Here is a 25,846-nt window from a genome sequence, read left to right on the forward strand (position 1 = left end):
TGGGAGAGTGGCTAGGGAAAAGAGAGAGGGGGGAGTGACGGGGGTGTGGGAGAGAACAGGGGGCCCATTCAGAGGCGCTGGCTAGTGTATCGCTCGCACTCAACCCCTCTCCCTCCCACTCCTCATTATCCCTCGGAATTCGAAAGCTTAGGACAGACATCAGCGCAGGGACGAGCTTGGATCTCCACACATTGCCTGGAAGGGCACGGTGCCTCTTCCGAGAAGGGGCCCGAGATGGGCGCATGTTCGTGGGGTCACCCTCGACGAGGGCGGACAATGGGGGTGGCCTAGGGAGGAGAGTTCCTTCCTTTGCCGATGCCAGGTACGGCTAAGGTTACAATGTGCCGTTACCTTGCAACGGTTTTGACGGTCGCTTCTCCCATTCAAGGTGGGCCGTCGCGAAGGCTTCGAGCGTCCACGGAGAATTCTGCTAGGCGCGGTAGTGGTTTCGCTATTTCACGGAATAAAATACGGAAGGAGGCATACGCCGCAAAATGTGGGAATAGCATCCTGACATAACATGCCATGATTTTTGGACTCCACACTAGAGGGAGTTCACTTCTTAAGACGTACAGTAAATAATGAGGTAGGGCAATGGGTATAATTTTAACAGTTCTGCGCATTTTAAATCATCTCGTATTTCGACTTCACGCGAATTAATAGAGCACGAAGACTCGTGAAGTAATATCTAATAACAAAGGGTGCAAACCTAATTCATATTTCTTTCCACTTTAGCTGTGCCAGTAACATTTTTTCATCGCTGAATATCTACGAGTATGCTCATGGATATTAAATCGCTAATTTAACAATACAATTGAGTTATGTACGACTAATTAGGAAACGGACACCCTAATCCATAATAAACTTCATATTGGACACGTGCATTCAGTAATGTGTACATTGAAGCGAGCGATATGGTAAAAATATTAAACTAGGAGAATCTGAGGAATTCAGGGAAACTGTACAAGGTAGTAGGGCTAGAAGTTACCACCAGCTACAGGGAAAAGTGCAACGGGCTCATTCAGGGACATAATTTGAACAGTAGCGCTACATAAATTCCAAGAAACCTTTCATGATCATGAAAAGGGGTTTGGCTGTAGAATTAATCATGAATCACAGTTTCACTACTTGTGCCGCGAAGTTGCGCCTACTACTCGGATTTATTCTGAAACCCCAAATTTTCCAGCAGATTCGAGTGAAAATTAACCTCACACAAAATACGCTAAAGCTAACGGAAATAAATAAAGTTAAGCTAAGCATCATCATCTTCGTTGGTGACTATACATTTTACATTGTCACAACCGAAGAAGAATATCCTGAAATGCGACTTTCAATATAAAGAATAGACTGATAGCTTAACTTTGTGGAATGCGTCCTTAGTAGAATGAACAAATCAGTTCGTGATGATCCTCTAAAATTTAAAACAGCCGAACATAATTCCAAAATATAACTATCGTTGATAATGACAGAAACCCACTGAAACCACAGACGGTTGTAAATTAATTGCCGAAAAATATTACCAAGAGATCCGTTCAACGAAGGATGCAATTTTCAATTTTACGAGTATTTCAACAAATATTTGGTTCCACAAAAATCATCGACTTTGATCCTAAGGTGTTGTTCTTGCTGCGAGATGTGCTTTGAGAAGAGTTACAAAATTGAAAAAAATGAGCATTAAAAAAGAGTTTGTTCCACAAGTGGCAGGATGGAACAGTGTCGTGATGAAACTTCGAGAAACAGGACCCAGAAAGCCGAATATCTGCAAGGATGAAGTATTTGAATTCCCGAGTCCGAAGCAACGGGGCGAGCCCCACCTGAAAAGCCGAATCCTTGGATACCCGGATAGTTTGCAATCAATCCTTGGATAGTTTGCAGGACTTCCGGCTCCCACACACATTCATCTTGCACACGCCCCTCGAAAATCGTGAATTAATGGGCGGGTGGCGCTACCCAGGAGCGAGCGAGGAGGGAGCGTAAATACCGGGTGTGCCTCCCCCCCCCCCCCGCCTTTGAAGGTTGGAGGGGTTCGAGGGAAGGATTTCGAATGTTCTTCGGGAATATGTGGAGGCATATGGGGACTCTCTTTCCACTTCCCCACCACCCACCCACCAACAATTTTGTCCGAGTAAATCCGGCCAGAGTGGACCGGGAGGAAAGTGAAAGTCGGTTGCTCACCCACACACTGCTGTCGCCGAGTCTCGCCGAATGCGGTCAATGCCTCCAGGCGCCAACGGCGGCCTCCGCGCTCAACTCTAGGCGGAAACAAAAATAACCCATCATCATCTACCGCACTCCGAAATAGTAATCGAAATACATTAGGTCAGTGAGGAAGACTACACTTTGATAGGAAAAGTGAGCTCGAAAGGAGCACAATGTGCATGGTGCCAATTGTATCAGACAGGCAAAACCAGATCACAATATCAGCATTTACGTAAGAACTAGAACATAAATTCACCAAGCTCATCGATCGACAATTTTTATGTCATTCCAAATCAATGTCTCGTTCTGAGTCGCAATCAAGTTGACTCATTATAAATAATTATTAAATTATTTCTGACTAAATGGCATACATACTATGTGGAATCCCAAAAAATACTCAGCTAAAACAGAAAAAACATAATACGAGTAGTTCTTCCACAGGATCAATTTTTTCAGCTTTATAGCTATATTGTTTTATAATCATACCACTTCAGGAGCATCGAAATATCATCTTTATCCACTGATGTCATTAATTATATTACCAAATAGATTGTTCGCAACAATCATGACAGCACCGACCAGTTATATGAAAGAATGGATGCCACATAACTACGCCGATTGGGCACTTTTTCTCAAATAAAGACTGAACCACCAGCTTCTGACTATTTGCTTTTTCAAGGGTATATGTGACCGCACGATTATGCAAGATTACGGTATTCTTCTGTTTTTGGTCGAGTTTATGTTTTATTTAAAAGAACAATGGTTTTTAAACATATAATTTAACATATAAAGGGAGATTTTTTATAAATGATTTTCTAATATAATTCAGCGGAGTCGCTGGCTTTCCGAGGAATTCAACCAGAGGCACAAGAGTCTAATGAAATCTTGCGGATAGGCGAATGATTACAGTGCAAAGAATACGATATACAATCTGAGTTAATAGAATGGTTTGAGGCGTCACTTCGTGGAGGCGATTCAAATCGGAAAAGAAAATACTTTGCTCTTCCTTAATAAAATATACGTGAAAGAACAAAGTATTTTATTTTCCGATAATCTGTTCAAATAAAAAAATAAAATAAAATCATAGCATTACAGGAAAAGAACAATTTTACTACAGTTCTAATCCTCATATTAGCACTGTAGTTTCATAAATCTTACAGCTTGCAAGGAAACAGGGATAGGTTGTTCGAAAGAGAAACAATGAATCAATGGTGCAGTTTAAAGGAATGCAAAGAAAAACTGTTCATGGGCGAGCCCTAATCCTCCCCCCGGGCACGGAAATAGTGTAATGCAAACAAAAGGTACGGAAAACAGAGTGATTTCAAATAAACAATCGAAAACCTCTGTCAAAAACCTAACAATGATAAACTTACCAACGCGAGCTCAAAATTCGCCTTTAGGAACTACGGCAGTTCACAAAAACAGGAATTCTGCTCTGGCGCTTTCGACTATGAGATACAAACGAAATAAGGGTAATCCCTCCTGTCACTGGACCCTAAAACAATGAACTTCTCTCACACCCAATGACAAATGTTTAATTTTCCACCTTCGAATCTTATAATTGGGGGATACATTTTTTACGGAGACTAACACTGAAAGCACTTAATCACTGGTCCGAAATTAGGGGGGCAGCATATTTTACTTGTTTCCCCTGGAACATCGCAGGGAGGCAGGGGAGGTGGAAGGGGTTGATGCGCAAGGGTAGAGGCAATCGATACCTAATTCCTTCCCTCCGACTCTACGATCCTCGCAGCGTTCCAACGGTGGCGGTGCTCGGGCCGCTGAAATTTCCAATCAGCAAAGATGAAAGGGAGGGAAGGCGTTTGGGTGTGGGTGGGGGCCTTAATGAGAGATACGTCAGCAGACAGGCGGGGTGCGGAAGAAGAGAAGACAGGGTGGAGGGTGTCGGGAGTGACGGGGAGAGTTACTGGAAAGGGAAGGAAGTAAGTAAGTGAAAATTATGAACCCCCACCACTGCTAATTCGCTTCCATTAGCATCTCCGCAAAATGGGATTTGCTGAATATCAATCACTCGAACAGGTAATGAAACACCGCTTCGGGGTAACATCCGATGACTCGGAATCCTTCATATTTATCGCTTCCTTTGAGGGGTTTCCGCGAAAGACCGCGCTTGAAAAATTCCATCCTAGACAGACGATGAAAACCAGGGGTCCAAACCTACGTTCACGCACACTGTGTAGAAAAAAAATCTCTCAAGCGTGGGTTGAAAAATATTTACGAACATTAAATTCATCTCGACTGTGGCGAAATATAACTAATTAAGACCGGTGCAAACGGGTGATATTTTAAGGCTTTCCCTCTCTTTAACAAAATTAATGCATTGTTATTCAACAATTTTTAAATGGAAATCATCAATTTCTTACACACGACCACCCAAATCCGGCTGCACTACTTCAATCCACGGAACTCCCCTTGTGAGATTCCAACTAACCGTAGTCGAGCAAGCAATTTATATTAATGTTAGATGCTTGAAACCCTTCACCGGAAACTCCTTTGGACTAGACCCGAAAACACACTTCATTGAATACAGCCGGAGGGATAGATCAGAGCCCCGAAAATTCCGAAGCGCGGAGAAGTGCTTCAGCCGCACTCGAACTCGTAATGGCCGCCCGCGGAGGGCGGACTTTCCGCTGGGCCACGAGTGCCTTCGGGGAAGAGGCACGCTCGGCAACAAATGATGCTCGCGGAGTCGGTTTCGAGCGGCTGCAATTGAGGGTCCCTCTCTTTCTCTCTCCAAAGTACTCGGCGTCCCTCGGCCGGCGCCGGGCGATGGGTTCAAAGCCACGGGCAACAGCGGCGAGGCCCAGCGAATGCTTCAAGGGACCAGGGCCAAAGAACTGTTTTAATTGAAAGATGACCCCCTTATGAGGCCGTCCGACATCCAGCAGGCGGGGCTGCGCAATATGTCAGAAGACGAATGGATGTGGGTGGGGGGGTGGAGTAGTGGGAGGGTAAGGAGGGAGCCGAGGGGGTTGGTCACTGAACGACGGCGGTGGAAAGTGGTTAGGAATGTGCGTGCAGGGGAGTGACAAAACACTATCACTGAGCGCATGCGGGAGTGAAGGAAGTTCGGCAGAATACGCCCACGATTTTTTCTTGAAAACCTATATGTAAATGAATTCATTTTGTTCAACATAATATCCGAATTAAACAGTGAAAGACCACGATCCCTCTCTCTAGGTGGTCATTGGAGAAATGTTCCATCGGCTAGTTCCTAGTTCATCATACTTGTTCCTATTAGGGAAAAACAATATTATTCATTATTCGCGTTGGAAATTTCAGTTAAAAGTTTTTAGACATGAATTCATTCCACATTGGGATGTTTCCGTCTAAAATTACCGCTATTTTTTTCTTCAAAGAGCATCAAATGAAAAAGAGAACGTACTTTTCCACAGAATTTCAATTTTTAATTCGGTGTAACCTGTCAGGTTTAGTTGAAAGAGCATTTTACAAATCCATTTTTAAAAAGACTCTATGATTATTTGTGAGGTTAATCATTATTATAACAGCAAGGAATTACTCTAAAATTCATGATATAAAAATCCTGGATGTTTCATCAATGTTCTCTAAAATAATGACTTGCTTCTTCCCAATTACGTGGGATACTCCCATTCGTGATAAACTGGGTCTAACATTAATTAACGACTTCCGAGAGACGAGACCCAAAAAAGGCTCTCCAAATGCTCCGTACTGACAATAATCCGTTGTCCGAGAATAGTGTGACGGAGAAAACATCGACGGCCACAAATAAATTGCGAAAAGGCAAATTTTGCGAGAAATACAACTCCATTCATGGAGAAAGAGAGCGCACATGTCGTTAGTTACACGAGTAAAATCTTACATCATTTAGGCCAGTTATTATAATTCCGAGTTCTAAGATTGGCTCAATTGAAAAACGAAGAGCATGAGCCCTTATTTCAAGCTAATATTCCTGTTCATTTTTTACAACAAAAAGGACACCGCATAAAAATGCAATCATAACATGCAGTCACCTAGACTTACAGCAATATAAGATAATCGAAAAATGAAATTCTATCTTCAGATATGTTTGGCTCGACAGTAGCATAAGGCAGGAAATAATAACTTTCAAAGCATTATTACCTCATCTTATTTTAATGGAACTGCTATGCATACTTTAAACTTCAGGAAACCCGCCATCTTGCCGAGAAGTTGGTCATTTTTTGATTGTCATTACTAATCAATGGGGACATTACTTTTCGGTTCCAAAATACCATACACCATTTCAAAGGAAGTTTATATGGTTCAATGTTCCAAGCGAAGTATTAGATGAAAAACGAATGCTGACGACATTATGTAACGAAGTTTGTGTGATAATATCACTTTGATATTAACATTCAAAGGGGAAATGGTGCAGGAATACCGAATATATTTTCTTGTTCTCCCCGGAAAAGAACATTATTCCCTCTTCATAGAGGAATTTCCCGATTCAAGCGTTGCCGGGGATGCCTCATTCGCGGAGAGGAAGAATTTCACCATCGCCAATCATCCTTTTCAGGAAACTTGGCAGAAAAATCTGTTCGCGAATCGCGCCTATCCTGACAATGCGTGCCAACGGCACGCCTTAGCGTGCGATGCGGCAACAGCGCCCGCTACGCTACTCCACACTGGCAAATTGAACAATGGTGAGTGATAAGGAAGGAAGAGAGTGAACAGCGGGGGTGAAAGGAGGAGTGAGTAGTGGAGTTAATGGAAGGGGGTGGGAGCGGGAGATGGGAAGAGTGTCGCCGAGCGGGAGTCATCTCCTCTTGACAGGATGGATCCACCCCCTTTACTCCCTTGGACACTCCTTCCCCCGCTTGCTCCCGGGGGAAGAGAGTTTAGAAGTGCACGGGGTGGACGGCGGTGGGGAAAGAGGGCGGCATGGGAGACAGATTATGGGAGTGGAGAAAGACCCAGGCGTCCAGTCCAGCGCACAGTACATGCACTCTTTCGCGTCCAGTCACCCCGCTCCCTGCACCCACTTTCAACGCCACGCATGCTCGCGAGGGCCTGATGGCAGGGTGTGTGCGAGCAGGCCAGCCTTTAATGGTGTAGTCAGGGGAATGGCGAAGGTATTTCGATTAAAACGGTTATAGGTCATTTTTTGGCTTGGTTTCATATTGATCTCAAATTATGCGAGGGGATAACGAGGAATTGCATCAATTACGATTATTATCATTACTTACTTGCACCTGATCCTAAATTACTTGTTTCGCATTATTTTTAACATTCAATGACTAATTTTGATAAGTATATAGTATAAATATATAATATTCATAATCGAACTTATTTCATCATTCGTTTGGATGATCATTTTGTTTTACAGCTCTACGCCTATTCAATAGCCACAAATCACCACAAGGGCGAGTGTGAGGTCAAGAATAACATTTACTTTTCGATTGTGGATTGTAAACAAAGTTAAAAACAGAAAGTGACTCACAATGACGTATAAATATTTGCTTTTTGTGGCACCGGATTCTATTCGGGTTTTCCATTATATACTACCTATTCGTTACCTAATGAGATGCATTGTGGTGATACTCTATGACGAACCTTGCGAAATTTTCATAATTCTCAATACAACATGTCGAGTACCCGATTTGTACCCCGGAGTGAACTCTCGCCTTCAACAACATAAAACTTTCCCCACATGCACACACAGCACTGCTAAACACACCCGAATCCCCAGCCGCACCTCTCGGCGCATCCTCAAGCGCAAAACTCACGCTCCCGACCCGTGATGCCCTCTTAACATACCGTCCGCCCAGACACTCAGCACCTCGATCCATCCGCTCGTACGTACAGAGAGAGCACCGCTGCCCACTCTCCCCCCCTCTATTCAGTACGCCCTCTCGTCCACCCCCGCCACATGGCAGACAAGAGCAGCGCCCCATCCCCTTTCCCAGCTTTCCACTCACCCTTGCCGACGGATCCCTCTTGAGGACGGTGCGAGGAAACCCTAACGGGTCAGCCCCGCACGGCATGCTGTTTCGGAGGACCGGCAATGCGGCCGTGGTCCACGCCTGCTAGAGTCATCGATAGGAATGGTGCTGCCAGACTGGGCAAAGAGGAAATCTGTCGGTGCGCAAAAGCAGAGCGTGAACGGAAGACCACTCTCGTTTCAGTTCTGGTACGTTCCCATGTTATGGATGCGATACGTCTATTTAAAGATTTTTCTTTTCCACTTTTCTGCGCCAATGTTTCGATCAAACGTACAAAATGAAACCTTCCGCAAGGGAATTCTCTACGATTAGACATTAATCACTTCAACTCTCTAATTAGAGAATGACCGGCTTAGTACCAGCACAATGAGGTCCCAATATTAATTGAATGAAAATGACAAAATTTTTAAGATTATGCATGGAATTATGCTAGTTTATTATTATTATTATTATTATGAAACCATTACATCGCCTACTACTCGCAATAGGCTTCACGGTTTTCATTCGAAAAATATCAATAATTTCACACAATACCCGCAAATAACCTGGTTTTTTTAAATATTTCATGGAATTTATGCCCTACAGTAAATCGTTTGTGGACGTCAAAACCTTCCATACGCTTAGTGCAAGACGCCCGTTTCAATTCTCTTCCGTACCGTTCACGTTAAACCCGTAATCTGTTTATTAATATTTTGTGGTCCAAGTGCAATGAGATGTTTCGAAGAAGTACGAAAAGTCGCTCACACCCGGCATTAGGTGAAATTCACCGAAGCCAGTCGCCATTTTGATAGCCGGCACGCGGCTCGCCGACCGCCGGCCCTCAAAAAGGCACCCTCCGCCCCGTCGCCACAGCACGGCGAGACTACCTTTTCTACCCCCCCCCCCCCCCACTTCCACGCGCCATCCCGTCCGTGGCCTGCGACAAGAGCCCGCTTTCGCCGCCGCCATCCTCCTCCGCAATCCCTAGCGTCACCTCTCCATTCCGAGAGGTCCGAAGGGAAGCAAACGGGTGCGGGGTCATAGAGGAGAGGGGGATGTTTCCCAGAGGGGTGCTCGCCAGCAGGGTGAGGAAGGAAGGTTCGAAGAAAGGAGTCAGTCGACCCCAAGGGCTATGCCAAATTTATTTTGTTTGCCCTCTACAGCTTTGAGTGCGAGACACGAGACTCCCCCTGCCTACGATGGGGTCAACACGCAGCTTTGGGGCGCGACTCCATTCGGAAAGCGATGCATTAGGCTACTTAACCTTGGCTAGAACAACTATGCATCATTCCAGGCTTGCAGCAGTAATGACGCAGACGGGACTCGCGGGTTGCGTACAAGGAAGGGACGATCCTGCGGTGAAATGTTTCAGCCGGCAAACCAACACGGCTAAATTCAATGACGTCGGTTTCGTTATACTTTCAATTCTTAAAATAGATAAATATGTACATTATAACCGCAAAATATATCCCCCTCTTGAAATCCTTTTTTGTGAGAGGAAATCCTGGGTGCTCGTCTGAGCACTAGCATTTAATTTTACACAATTACCCTTGGATGAGCATGAATCGACTACGTAGAAGCGGACGAAATAAATATTGCCACAAGTATTATTTAGAAATGGTTGACGCATATGATACGTCAACTGCATCTTACAATATATGCCTCATTATGAGGCATATGCAAGTTATCCCTTGTATACTTATACACTTATGTTCTTAATAATCAAAATGCTGTCGTTTCCGAAATACGGCATGATGAACATACATCATATATCATATCCAATCCACATTTCATGTTTCCAACGCACTAAGTCAATTCTGGGTCAAATACAGGCAAATGAAAACTTCAACTTGCCTTTTATACTAGGGTGTATAAGGTCAGCTGTACACTTTCGGTCTCATGCTGTAAAGAACGAACCATAAAAAAGGGTGGGCGTCGTGTCAATTTTTGACTCCAGACAACATGAAATTTGGAGTAATTGCCCGCTTATTCAAATAACTAGTATGCAATGGCAGAGTACCAACATACACATGCAGAATTTGAAATTGTTGCAGGAATTTAAACAATTACACTTTCGGCGCAATTAAAACATGGTAATGACTACGTTGGCAAACGCGTTACGACTGCGGTAGCTTTATGCTGCGAGAGGGTACCATTCCCTGCAATTAATTGAAGGATGAATGCAACGTCCATTACAAGGGCAATTTCCATGTCACGGAGCGAACTACAATGAACAAGTAAGCATCCGAATTTCGCCGCTGGGCATGGGAGTAAAACCACACATTAGGCTATCGGTGATAGAGTTAACGGTTTGCACATCGCGCAAACTGATATTGGGCAGCAAAGGTCATCCAGAAGCTTCGACGGTCAATGAGATTACCGGGAACTGGCAGTGAAGGGAAAAACGATTGTACATTGTATTTCAAATTACAAAATAACTACTTGAAAATATAATTTCATACAAAAACTAATAACATAGAAACCAACTAATACAGCATTAACACTGTGATATAATAAACCATTAAAAATAAATTTTCTTAATTTAACTGACACTTCCACCGATACATGGCGATAAACTGTGAGTACGTAGGCTCGTATCGGTAGAACGGCAATCGTAGTTGAAGGAATTTTAATACAATATTTTTCACGTGAGGACTATACTTAATATCTTGATTCAACATTGTTGCTATAAAAGTTATTTTCAACACATAAATAATCGTATAAATTCTCATGGGTAAACCGAATTGTGGACTACGGATTACGAATTTTTACTATCTACAATGAGGTTGTACCCACGTACTATAAAACTGATTTCTTCTTATGAGCCATGGAAAAATACTTGTTCATATTGGAAGTAAAAAATATAACATTTTAAAACTCTGCACCTTTCTGCGCCCTTAAAAATAAAACATGATTTTCAACAGAACATAACTCAAATTCTTCGGAAGGGTTATTTTGGGATTTCGGTAAGGTTGGTGCATCGTCACAGTACAATCGTGATTTTTCAGGTAATTTACAAAATAAATGCCTGGACGGTATGTAACATTTCCTCTTCTTATTTTCCTTCGCAAATCATTCAGATAAGTCATGTAAGTACAAAGTATACTTCAAAGTAATAAAAGAAAACGGTTGAATTCGACCAAGTATAGCCCACGAAGTTTTTTAGCGTAACGTGGTATTTTAGATTTCAACCCTACTAAAATAATCTTTCGTCAATTACGAAAACATGTATAAGTATATCATCCGACGGTGACATATTCAACAGATACTACAATAATAATGTACATGAAATTAATGTAGGACTAATTTTTCTCAGTTAACCTTAACCTAAGGTGCAATTGCGGCATAAAAATTGTTTATGTATTATGACTCCTAGACAAACTATACTTATTATGACTCCAAGACAAATTATGAAGTAGCCAAGGAAAAACGGAGCAAAAGAAAAAAGCATAGACTGAATATGGGCATTGACCGAAAACCTCTACGTCATCCAACATTAAAGAATATCGAACCACGAATTTCAAATTAATATTGAAATAATACAATGGTTAGAGAGTCCTCGCCACGAAATAAAAACATTAAATCCATAAAAAATGTCTCGCTCTACAATAACTTAATAAAGGACCACTCTGCAATGAAGGTGAACTTAGTAACCTTATTGCCAAATACATCATTCCGAAAAAAGGGGAGCGATGACCAGCAATTACTAATTGTGGCAATTATCTTTGAGAAAAAGACGCCAATTCGCCACTAAATCATTACATTTCCATAAATGGCAACTGAAATCCAGCGTGTTGGTAGCCGGCTATATCTCATAAAATGTCGAAAGCATGAGGCCACGACATCTGAGGTTTGCGAGGAATGAAAACGAATCCGTATTTCCATTTTATCGTCCTCTCCCTCCATTGCCAAACCACCCTCCTCTTCTTTCCCCCGCTCCCTCTTCCCATTCGTCGCGCTCAATAATTGCTTCAGACAATATAACCACCAAACACCACTCTACCCCTCACCCCCCCCCCCACTTGCTCGCTCCAGAGCGCGCCTACTTCTCCAGAATGGGGCTTGCGGGTGAATCGATCGCTTTTTACACCGAATGAGAGAAAGGAAAGGAATGGTTATTGAATGGAGACGGAGGCGCAAAAGTTAATCTGAATGAAAGGCACAACTGGAGGAATCACCTCATAGGCTACTACGCTTTGGCTAATGGCCAATCGTAATCGATGTACAAACACTTATTAGGGTTAACAGCCATTAGAAGAATATTTTAGTACATTGAGTACACAATAAGTAATGGGAACCAATCGGTATTTACTTAAGGATATATATAAAAAGTTCAAGATCCGTGAGATCTGTCAGAAACTATAACTTGCGAGGAGAGAAACCAAAATCAATCCATTCTTATAGAGAATGGGCAAAACTTGACCTTGCATCAAGCACTCAAGTTTGATTTTGACACCGAGAGAATTAAAAAGACCAAGAACCATCACAATGTAAAATAAAGACTGTTGTTCGCTAACTCTTGCTTGTAATGCCCAGCCATTGTTTCATTCAGTATTTTCCTTTAAAAATATTTTCACTACTTGATAATCTGACAAATTCCAAAGAAACTGCGGGAGATGCCGCAACAGTAACTTTTAACGGAGTCATCCGCTAATGTGCATTTCAATGCAACAATTTCAGAGTGTAAAAATCATTCGCCTTGACTGGGATCCCAGTCAAGGTGAATGATTTTTACAATTGATAATCACTTGAATGCTGAACAAACATTCAATGACTCAGGCTAATGAGGCGAATCGAAGGCAATGGTGTTATAGAATTTGAAATAGTTTGGAATTGAAAAGTAATTTCATAAATTTTGAAGCGGCCCGGCGACAAAATCGAAGTTACGATTCATTGCTGAGCATATGGGAACAAGTGATAGAAAAGACCGTCATAGCATGATAAAAATTTTTCCTCGGAGATTGTTCAGCCTGGAATTGAGGAATTCTTGACCGGAGAATACCTGCCGGTAAATGGTGAGAACTGCGCAGAAAATGCGATTGAGAATTTCCACAGCGACTCGCTAAAACTGAAAAAATAACCCGAGCTATATTCTTGAAGATGAACGTCAGGATTTAGAATCAGATACCTCAAAAAAAGACCACGGTTTCCCAACCGAGCGTCACAAACAAAATTTAATCCACCCTATTTAGATAACTGCCAAAATAAATCTCTGAAATTAGAATCGGACACAAAACGAAGAGAAATAGCGGAGAAAAGTCTTCAGCAAAAAAATTCTCATAAGAGAAAAAATAAACGGTTTCATTTATTTCCATGGATACACAATGTGAACTGCCAATCCTCACTAATGCACACAAAATGGAAAAAATAAATTACATTTCAATCAGTTTTGCAACGAATGCATGGAGATATTATATATATATATATATATATATATATATATATATATATATATATATATATATATATATATATATATATACATCCAGATGTTATATATACATATATATATATATATATATATATATATATATATATATATATATATATATATATATATATAACATCTGGATGCACGTGAACTCTTAACGAGAACTTGCACCACCATGCCTGATTGCGATGAAATGCACTCTTCAGATTTATTTTAAAATAATTGATGCATATAACATGCTACCATCTAGCAAACCTAAAATTACTTATCGCAGGGTTTTAATTCCGAAATATCGACTCGCTCGAGAATGAATCTGCCATCACAAGTTTCAGAATAACATCAACTGAAGTAGCGCCTGTCTTTACTTAACCTATCATTGCATTTAATTTTGCTTATCGAAATATTTATACCCTCCTACACCTACATATACTTCCCGGGAGCTATAATCATAACCAAAACCATGCTTTCATTAAACCCTTGGGTATTTTTGTAAACACAACGTAATAATAATTAAAAAAAACTATTTTAAATACTGATTCAATGCATTGCCCTTTCTTGATGGTCTTGTTTTGTACCCATTTAAGTAGTAAAAAAAGGGACGTTACATCACCTTTAATGGCAACTTTTCCACTTTTTATTGCGAAGAACCCAGCTTTCAAGAGGACTCAATCAGAGCAAACATTTCTCGCCTTAACTGCAGAATGAATCTCGAGGTTTTAATGCTGAGTAATGTAAAGGTGCTGGAAGTTGTCAGCCGTCTACATTGCCGCCATTGAAAAAAAAATAAAGGAGGCGTTAAAATAACATAAACTTACTCCAAATAATGACGAGGAAAAGGGAAGCTAGAGAACTAACTCCCTTTCACCGTCACTCATCTCTCCTTCGCGCCCTCTTTCCCTCTTCCCATTGCCACACGAACGCAACTACTCCCGCGAACCTTTCCCCCATCGCTGCGTAATCATCGATCTCCCACCATTTCACTCCCTCTCTCCCGCCTCCATCCCTCCCGCCCCCGCACCCCTCCAACGTCCCCACCGCATCTTTTAAAGCACTCAACCTCTTCCACGCCTCCACAGCCCCTCCCTTGCTTATTGCGCCAATGGCCACGCCATCACATTCATCCAACGCTCCTCTTCCACTTTGCCCGTTCATGTTTAAAGCGAAACGCTTAAAATTTCGTTTAATTCTAGTTTTATCAACGTCACATTTTTTTACGATCGAAGGGAGGGGTTAACAAAACTCAACGAATCTCATAATTCAACCGGAAACTTGTGTTAAACAGTGTGGCACTTGAGTCGTTGGAAGCCGTGTCGCATATGGAGTACCAGAATTCCCATTATCGGCAAAACAAATTCTTCGTCAGATTCACTACATTACGTTTCTTATGAGGTGCAAAACTTGAATCGTTTCGCGCGGAAGCACTTACATAGAATTTTTACACAGATGAAACTTGGTGAGTAAATTGTTATTTAATGCTGGGTAAAAAATAATAATAAATCGTGTCCAATGCTTCTCTTACTTAATCCGACTTGAAATGTAATCCAGCAACGATGGAAAAGATATATTTCTCGTCTATTTATAATTGCTTTTGAGGAACTTCCGCCTGGGTAATTCATCCTTAATGTTCCCCCGGAGGGGTGGTGCCTGACTGGCCTCAAATACTACTACCCCATTCAATGGGTAACGATGGAGTAACTCTTTTTACAGCACCTGTATCTACTACATCTCACGTGAGTGAACCGTTGAAATGCGTACAAAAGCAAGAGAAATGACGAAAGACAAATAAAGGGAATGGAAGACAAATCAGGAAAAACTCCTGTGAAAGCGTACGTCTCTACAGAGTACCGGTTATTGTTCCGACATGAATATTCCCCATTCTTCACTTCCGGGCTCTTCCCTCCCATTCCTAAGAGGAACAACGTTGCTCACTTTATTCAGCTCCCTTCCTTTCGGCTCGACCGCTCTCCTCTTCCTTCCAGACCCTCTCCTCGCACGAAGGCCATTCATTCCCTCCTATCTCCTTCCCTGCTATCTCCTCTTTTCTTTCACAACTCATTACGAGTTATTCCGCGGAAACTTACCTCTCGGGAGCCAACTCTCCCGTCATTTCACTCCATTTTAGATCCACCTCATTCGAACATTTTTCCCCCATTCACTTTCCTAAGGAGTCCCACCAAAGCGTCCGTAGCTATTTTAACTATCCCAGTGCCGCGGTTAACTTAATGCCTTCTTCTCAAAAGAAATTCCGTCGAGTGTAAACGGAACTACATAGAAATCGGGATGAACTTCGTCGAATGATTCCGCCGTTCAAGTGAAATGCACGCATTTTAATGTTCCGCATTAGAAATTCATCGCAGACATCTTTCCACAGATCAAGAGTCATTCTCATAGACTTTGTTCGAGTAGGTACACCAGTGGAATGTCTTGAAGAAAATATCAAATGACCTGGGTCGGTAAGCCGGGTTGTTAAGTTCGAGCTGGGAAAATAAAAGGCAACTATTTTAAATATCTAACAAACAGAACATAAATGTATGAAGTGGTAACATCGCTTGGCGGCAAATCTAATTCTCTTGGAAACAGATTACTGTTTGAAAGAAATCCATTCCTGAGTACTCAAGTAACACGTTGACAGTAAAACAAACACGTGTAAGAGCGATAGGACTTCAACAACCTAAGGAATTCATCTAAAATAGATGTCTGATATCTGTCACCACTTCCATCAATGAGACGTGTCTTCTCTTCGCTTTTGATTTCCAAGGAGATATTTATTACTTGATCCAGTAGTTTTTCATCTAGAAATCACAGTCCTGAGAAGCATTTAAGCCGACTCCAATGAAAACTGTAATTCTATAAATATTTTGAATTAATTACACAACGAATTTATTGCTGTGTTAGCTGAATAAAACCAATCATAGTATCGATTTAAAACCATTCTTCACCCAACCAGAGTATATTATCTGACCTTGATTAACCACAAGCAGCTTATTAACATGTAGAATTTTCAAAGAATTTCAACAGCGTATTTGAAAAACTGCAATCATCCGTCATGAGCCAACATCTCTTCAAATTGCGTTTTTAGAGGGTTTTGAAATATCGAAAATCGATCTATTGACCGTTTTCACCGATAATATTAGCAAGAAAACATATCGACAATCGATTGATTCAATATTGGCCGCACCCAATTGAAGAGATCAGGGAGTGTAGCGAGATTTCACACCGAGGTCAATTTTTTGTGCATTACTTTCATCAATTACTCTGTAAAATTTTCCTTGAACTCTGAAATGGAAGCATCGAATTTAGGTCTTTCACACGAAAATCGGCCACATGAAAACTCTGACAAAAAAAACAAACATTTCTAGTTTGGAAAATACTGTTGGAAACTTTTCTCTGGCTAACTCCATCCAAAAGCGTGGATATTTAACGAGCACCTACCACGACAATTTACACGATTTTGAGTTTAAATATCACCTACAAAAATGCAGGTACTTACGGAAGACAGAGAAAAATTCCATCTACGAATCCTTCATGCTTTTATGCTTCTTGAAACATCGTTTTCAATGAAAATATTCCTTATAAAACCAGTTAACTAGTTAAAAAATAATAATTAAGCTCATACTAATAATGAGTATGAAGTTTAGGAGTAGCATTTATCTCGAAACAGATTGCAATAATAATGTGCACTATTTCAATAAATAATGGCTGAAACAGAAGAAATGAGTATGGTAAAAGAGCATGAAGAATAGGTACGTGTAATTACACACATGTAATTACATGGTACCGACACTAATATTATTATTATTTCGATGAGATGACCGTGGAATGCTTCTTGAAAGCGTAATTGATATGGACTATTTTCAAATAATAAATTACATGATAAATAAATGGAGACAAACTTAATTGCGTGCCTGGCACAAATGAGGAGGTATTTGCCTTTTCACTATACGTGGACATTTGGCACGAATACCGCGGCATAGCATAGCACATTAGTCCCTGGCTTTCAATATGTCCCGTGGATGCGAAAGGAGAATAAAACATTGGAATTGTAGATAGGATAATATGCTAAACGCGTAACTTGGTTCGAATGCTTCACGATAGCCGCGAGGAAAACAGTTGGGAATCTTATGATTAGAAAAGAAATACAGCTTTGTCGGATTAAATACACGATACAAAGGGTAAGATATGAATGACTGAGTTAACATAAATGCAAGTATAAGGCACACAGGTCGTATAATAAACAACGCTATCATTAGGACAATACTAAAAACAGGATATCGTTGAAATGCTCAATACTCCTAGCAATTAGGCTTTTATAGCCTTATTGCTAATCAACATGCCGTAGTTTTCATGGACAATATTGTTGTCCATGGAAACTACGGCATCGGTAGAATAAAATCGAGTTCGAACTACTTGAACGTACTTTCGGTCAAGAGTGTACAAAAGACGAAAAGAATGAAGTAGTTCTTTAACCCTAGGTGTATTTTATTCCAAATTATTCCTATAGGTGGATAGTAACTTATTCGCGAACTAAAATTCTGCGCCCTAAATTTCTTAGCAATAACCTCCATGCAAGGGCTAATATATTTTCTTTAGAGTTACGCTGGGGTTGGATTTACCGAATTTTAAGTTTTCTCCGGCGACTGTACGATACCGAAATCCTACAGCCACGCAAACCCACAGTCGTACACAACTAGGGAACACTCCAGCATTCACGCATACATGTAAGTGGGAGCGTTAAGCCTTACTCAGTTTCATTCATAGACAATTCAATTGGCAAAACGACGCCGATACATACCACGGATGGCAACGCACAAATTTTTCGCGCTACATTTACGCAATAATACCGCAAGGACATGCGGCGGGGGGTGTTAGGGCACCAGTCATACATGCAGAAATATAGCACTCTATTATCATTTGTAATTTAATCACACTGGGGCAATAATTTCGTCACTCCTTAAAAATTACTTCTTTTTTTCTCTCCCTGATTTAGACAGGAACTTCAATAAATTAACACAAAAGGGAGGGTCCAAGGACAATGGAAATGAATAGAAAAAGATGAGAGGAAGCGACCTTCCGTCACTTAAACTACCCTGAACCATCCAAGGGAAGTGAGCTCCTCCTTACTCCTCCAGATATATATTTCATTCCTCCCTCCAGTCCTCTCTCTGATCCCATCCAACAGTATTTACTCCTATGACGCATACGTAGGGAACAGAATACGATTACATTGAAGAAATTAACTGAGCCGTTACCGAGAAATGAGGGCGTTGGTCAAAAGAATACTTGTCATAATATTTGAGTACTACGTTGAAAGCAACGGCTTGAAACCATTATGACACGATGCCTGAAACATTAACATTGGCACTGTAGGATTGTGAATAATGATAACATTCTATGACATCGATAATTGGCTCCGATTTTATTGAGACATATCCACGCCCACTAGCCATATTCCGCTTGTTAAAAGCGCTGAGATCAGACGGTAAGCATTGAACTTTCACTGCCTACACGAAGAGAGCGGTAGGTAAACGGAAACCATTCTCATACGATAACACCTATCTTTATAGTGTAACAACGTTTCTGACAAATATGGAATGGTTGATATCTACTACTCCTGAGTTCGTTGAAGCCATAATTTCCGACTTGGGTGACACTGGTTCCCGAGCTACCTTCATCCAGGATATACCCTCCAGCCGGTAACACAGCTGGGTAGGGGGCAGGATCTAAGCGTACTCGTTCATCTCACCATGCCTTTCCACTTCCCCTGAAACAAGGCTAGAAACATTCGACACCCCTAAGCCTCATCGCTCCGTCACGCCACTCTTTCGCCAGTTACTCCCTAGGTTTCTTTCAAGCCACAAAAAGACATCGGCAGGGGGTGCCTAACCAACTATTAAGGTTTCGTGTAAAACGAAGAGGAGTTGCATTCCGGGAAAATATGTTGGCATAGATTAACGTCTTAAATTTCTAAAGCCCGGCATACAATTGTAATAATTCTATTCTCTTGTTTTTAGGCATGGACTATGGAAGCACGTGGACTTTACGTATGGTTAGACATAATAAACGAAATCAAGACGGCGGATTGTGTTCAACAGCTCTATCGGCAGGACCTTCATCTACTTTCCTACCAGAATGTCGCAAGGCCGCTTTCAGTGGAGTTCCGCAGTGCCAAGTCGTCAATTCGCTCTCTGCCCCAAAAGCCAACGTTAGCGCAAGTGCTATTCACCGAAATGGCGTTAATTGTTCATTCGCTATTCGATCACAAGTTGGCAATTCTCAACCCCGTGGCTTGGGACTGGCGACAAACGGGACCCAACTCGGCCCGTTGCTCCGACACCCATGACTCGTCGGGTCGTAGGGCACCAACTTGGGCCTTTCGTGTGATTTACGGGAAAGGTTGCTGGGCTATCGCGGAACCGCCATTTTTCAAGGCAGATCAAAAGCACGCACACTTCCAAGCGCTAACAAAGAGCGACTGGAGAGGGAGAGAGAGCGAGAAAGAGAGAAAATAGGGAGAAAGAGGGGGTGGAATGGAAAGAGACCTTTCTCTCTTCTTCTTGACAACCAGCGATAGAGGGGGCGAGATAAAGAAATGAAGGGTAGGGCACAAAAAAAAGATGAAACCCAGGGGAGTTACGGGGGCGGGAGGAGGTGACGGGGGAGAGTGAAAAGCGAGCGGGATCAGGGGCGGTGATGCCAACACCTGCTCCGGGAACACCACTACGCGCTCGAATCTACGTTTTATTGCGAGGCAAATGAGAGGGCTCTTTTTGCAAAAAGATGAGCTCTCTCATCAATCCAGTCGCTACAATTCTACACTCGCGGCTACATACGTATTGCCGATGCATGGTTGGAACATGTATGCACGAGGCCGAGGCCACCGACTCTTGATCAATAACCAATCACTAAATCTGCAATTAATTCCTTATCATTACATCATATTCATTAAAATTCTTAATCAGTCACCTATACTTATTTATCCCTCCCTAATTAATGGGTATTTTGTCGCTGAAGCCAACAAGATGCTTTGATCACGGATTACAGCTGCTTTTGGTTGATGGAATTCAGGTAAAAGGAAAATCAGGAAATAATTGGCGATCAAGTATCGTTCGTTGGCGGAAACTAAGTCGAATGTTTGCTATGCATATGCATCATATGCAAACGGGAAGAGAAACTTTGGATTAAAGGGTCTGTTGATCATTTTAATGATATGAGAAATAGGTTACAAATATTGCTGATATACCACAGATAATATGGAAAAGATTATGCAAAATGTTTATCATCATCATTTAACTAATCCATTGTTACCAACGAAATTAAAACAGTATGGGGAGAACAACAGAGTGAGTCATTGAATAAACATCATGTTTAATTAAAGAGGTTACTTAGAGCACAGATCAATGATCATTTCTCCCAAGAATGTATTTCTTCAGTATTCTCTTTCGCATGGACACTATGTGAGTGACAACGTTATTAGAGAAAAAATATTTAGTATTTGTACAGCATGCATCGTTGTCATGATGGATCATTATGCGGAGTTAGTGTGTATTAGCAATAAAATTTGCAAAATCCTGGGATTGAGCTGACAAATATAACCGTGTGGAGGAAGCGGCGAGGAAGAGAACCCACATTTTCAAAAATATATGGAAGGGTTTAAAAATAAAACGCAATCTTCAGCGAAAACAAATATTTCATGACGGCGAGGAAACTCGATTTTCTGTTCCTCTAAACCGATCGGTCACTAAATGAATCAATTGTCAAGTGCGATTAGACATCAGGAGCCATTTGCGCATAGATAATTGACATATAAAAGGAGAGTGTCATTAGTGCAATGATTTCATTCACGGGTCATTGCCCCTTTAGCTCGGAACATTCACTTCTTCGAACTAATCGATGATATATATTATTAGATACATATTCTAGTTAAATTAACCAGTAAAAACAATAATAAAAATTTCTTTTAAGGTTACAATATCACCATCACCGTTTCACATAAAAGAAAAAATTGAAATATGCATGAATAAAGTTATTCTGATATATCCATAAAAACATACGACATCGTCATTTAAAGATAATTTTCTCGCTCATTACAACAAAAGAGAGCATTTTAACGGCGAGAAATTTATTGCTTGACGCGATACCTTTGTTCCTTTGTCACAGCACCTGGATTAAAAAGTAATAAAGCTGAAATAATACTTGTTACACGCGCGTGCTGCCGCTAAAAATTCTCTCACACAAAACTTGTGAGGGGATATGAAGCTTTCCGATTTCAAAAATGGAAACTTCCAAGGCTTCCAAGTGCATTACTGTCATGGGAAGCAGCTCAATGGCTGTGTACCTAGCTTCCTCCATTTCCATAATGACACCACTTTCTCCTGATGAACTGCGGAGAATAATTTTCGTGCGAGCCCGATCCTACAGCTCGAACGGCTGGAGATACGGGGGAGGGATACCGTGGAGGAGCCTGAGAAGGAGAGGCTGGAGGAGAGAGGAGGGAGGGGAAAATGGAGGAGGGAGGGGGGGTGAGGAGGGTTGGAGAGCGAATGAGTGCAACGGATGAACAGAGCCGAGGAGGGAGCTGCTCTCTTTCCTCTCTTCCCTCCGCACGGGCCAATCAATAAAAAGGCTGAGGTCCAACCTATAGAAGGAAGGAAAGAAAGAACGGAGGGAGGGCTCTGGGAGGGGGGAGGGCTCTGGGAGGGGGGAGGGCGTGGGCGGGAGGCTTTCGGGGTGGGGGAGCGAGACGGAGGCTGCCTCTCCACGCTCTGTGCACCCTGGGACAATTGAGAAGCGGAAGGGGAGCGGGAGGGAGGTGCGGAATGGGAGACAAACCGCAGAGGGGTGACTTCATGTCCCCCCCCCCCACGGCCGACTGAGCCGAGAGGCGCCACGGCCACGCATCCGAATGCCAAGGGCGACGACGATCGAGAAATAAAAGAAAGGAAGGCGATTGCAATAATTGCCGCCTGTTGACGGAGAGGGAAGTCACGAGCGGGAGGCAAAAGCGGACGTCCAACCGCGAAGTGATTGGAGTACTTCTTCAAAGTTGCGATTATAACGACTCCCTACACCCGTCACAATTAGTTTTACGTAATTTTTAGTCATCTGAGATTTCCAATGAGCTTATTATTATCAGTATTATAGCGTTTAAGGAAGGTTTTGGGTGGGAATGGATAAAAAATGTTACAAAGATAGAGTTCTTTACCTCTCCTAACAAAACACAACGCGACATTCGGTACTACAATAAACCCTTCTTCAATTCTGCATACTCCCCTCTTCCCTTTATTCCCACCAACATGTCCTATCTTTATCCTACCAATGCCTCGCTTGCCTAACGTTCTCTCCTTTTATCACTGTCTTCAGCATTTCACCGACAAATAAAATACTCCAAATACACTATTCCAGCCTCCCTTGGATTTCCCCTAACAGTACCTTCTCCTCTCCCAACATGCTTCACACTTCCTCGTTCGTTTTCCTTGATATTCATTTGACCTTTTCCAGTACGCCTCGGTTATTCTGAACTGACGATGAACATGAGAAAATATTAAGTAAAACATTATTAAGTAGTTTTGCCCTGCAGCTGTGTTGAATTACCCAAATTCAATTCGTCTTTACACTAATCTACAGGAACTTTCTGATATAGGCCTAAATCTAAAACCAAAAGTGATGAAAGATCATTTTTTATTGTGTCTTTCATATTCCCAGTGGAAAGGTTCATTCGGCAAAAAGCGCATCATCGACGTTAAAAAAAAGTATTGACCAAAGGACACTAAAATTCCAAGCAAAATAGAATTGCAGCACGACCGGTCTCGCCCATTACGGCATCATCTGGTACACATTCTTACCAGCCACTAATGTGAATATGCAGACATCCCACAAATTAACGCATGAGAACGTTCATTTTTCAGCATTGACGTACCTATTGAATCTAACTGCCGCCCGCTAACCTCCAACACTAATCCATTTAGTTACTGAAGCCTTTTGGCCCTCGGCCACACGCCTCCTGGGTATCTTGCATGGGTAAGGCGTAATGTAGATGCACTTTTAGCGCATTTACCTCTCTTGTCGAAGGGGCACCCCATGATTCTTTTTCATAATTCCATAAATTACTTACTATGGGCCATGGCATTAAATGGATATTGAATATACTTTCTCGTTAGAAATAGGTCGTAGTAATGCAAAAATGAGGGTTTTTCGAAAGGAATCGTAATGCAGACGATTTTAGGTCGCGTTTTAATCGGCTAACAACGTTGAAATACTCGTAGTACACTTTTCCCAAAAGCTGCGGAACGATTCAAACAAACACGTAAAGAAATTCGGATATTTTATACAATCGAAAAAGTGCCTGCGAAAATGCTGCGATTCCTTTCAACAGTAGAGAGCAGTGTTTCGTCAATACTAATGAGAGTACAAAGTTTGATTGAGTTGGAGGCAACGAACAGTGTGAACAAAAAGGATTTACCCTGAAACCAATTATAGAAAATATGGTTTCATAAGAGTGTAAAGATTGCTAACGAATATATAATTCTGAATTTACGTACATTATGTAAATATTACTCAAAAATGTAATAATTATGAAAAATTGGATTGAAGATTTATGCACCCGTTTTAACAACAGATACCCGATATATCATAGCCAGATTTATGCAACTTACTTTTGGGGTAATCGCGTCTTCGCGCATTAAAATCGAATAACCTAAGAGGCAGAAACGCAGTCAACATCATGAGTGTCATTTCCAACTAATTTGAATACACATGATTATTTAGCCTGCAAGAGTAAACCCACCATTTGGCAAGTTTTGTTCACAAATACATCATAATCGAACGAGACTCGGGAATCGAGATGGTGCGGGGGCTATCGTACTGGCTTCCCACCCAGAGGGCGCCGGTTCAAATCCCGGCGGTGTTGAATCTTTTTCAGAGGTACCTCGATCCCTACTTGAGGTGCTTTGAGGAGGGCACTTTGAGTGAGTACGCCGTCCGTCGGATGGGACGTTCAGCTGCCGACCCCTTGGCGCCTTTCGTAAAGAGTAGGCTCATGCCGACGCCAGGTTTCTCTTCACCCTTTATCCTTTCCTATCCATCCCTAATGGCGCAAATGACCTCAGCTGTCGGTCGCCTCCCCTAAACACTACTACTACTCGAACGAGAGTCTTCCAAACGTAGAATTATCGGCCGAGAAAAACTTGGGCTTTGCAATACGCATCATTGGTGAAGAATTTTGTTTTGTGGACGAAAGCTTCATCAGTGATTGGGAAGATAAGTAGCATATTGAAAAAGTAATGAAAAAATGTCTACGCTGAACCAAATAGTTTTTGGCTCGTGGCTGAAATCGTTTTTGAAAATTCATACAACTGAATGACACGTTTACCGAAATGAAATTCGAGTAATTATTAACCAGATATTTTCGTACACGACGTTAAGCCAAAAAATCTACCAGCTTTAACACAACAATCCTGACTTTTACATATATGACCTTCGTAAATGAACATATCTATTTCACTATATTCAACATTATTTTACGCTTCCGATTATAGAATAAAGCTTAAGGAATTTCACTAACTCGCGCGCTTCCCAAATCAATGACGCTCGTTTGTCCTGGATTTTTTTGCAGTTCTTCTGCCAAACCTTTCGCACTTTCACCTTTCGTCAGCGACAATCGCATAGCCGAATGCCTCAAAAGAACTTTCAAATTAGATATTTTTTTGATTTCCTCAAGGGAAGAAGAATACTTATGGTTAATAAAAGTCACTATTCAGGATTGCACCATAGTGGACAGAAAACAAATTATCAAAACCGTGCCACTAACGAGCCAAATCGATACCAATTACGTCCCAATAACAGCCATAAACAAATCAAATAAACGACTGACTGTAACCTACTTTCACAAAATTATATGGCAAGAGCTGGTGGGTTTAACTTCGATGGCTAGTGAAAACGTTCGAAGTGACAGACTAATACTGCCATTTAGCCTGAACCGTTCGTCTTTCTTGTGACGTCTTGTGAAAAAAAAACATAATAATCGAATATAGAGAAAACGATTTAATCTAAAGGAGCGGTGAAACACTATTGGCGCTCATTCCAGTCGCTAGTTTTCCACCGCTTGAATCGCTGGTATTATTGAAGTCGTGAAGAAGTAAATCAAAAAGAACTTTTAAAATCTTGACAAGAAGAAATTCATCTTGAAGCTTGGTGAGATAACTTGCACTGTTCTCTGTCCGTACACTGTTCAACAGCAGACACAAACGAAGCGCTTCCATTCCACTCCATCAGAACC

At 41.6% G+C, this 25,846-nt stretch overlaps 1 protein-coding gene across 3 annotated transcripts in view; it reads right to left on the reverse strand.

Moving 5' to 3' along the window:
* The window catches only part of rhea (Talin_middle and talin-RS domain-containing protein rhea), a 235,809-nt gene that overhangs the window by 179,535 nt on the left and 30,428 nt on the right, over positions 1–25,846 (reverse strand). For 2 of the 3 annotated variants that reach the window (XM_071594376.1, XM_071594371.1), the window contains one exon: positions 2,176–2,252. The exons of the other annotated variant lie outside the window; for it this stretch is intronic. The gene's annotated coding sequence lies outside the window, so the exon portion shown is untranslated. The remainder of the gene's footprint in view (positions 1–2,175; positions 2,253–25,846) is intronic. 3 annotated transcript variants of the gene reach the window in all.

The sequence above is a fragment of the Hetaerina americana genome, unplaced genomic scaffold, assembly GCF_022747635.1.
Source record: "Hetaerina americana unplaced genomic scaffold, ioHetAmer1.1.p SCAF_1, whole genome shotgun sequence".
NCBI classification, from domain to species: Eukaryota; Metazoa; Arthropoda; class Insecta; order Odonata; family Calopterygidae; genus Hetaerina; species Hetaerina americana.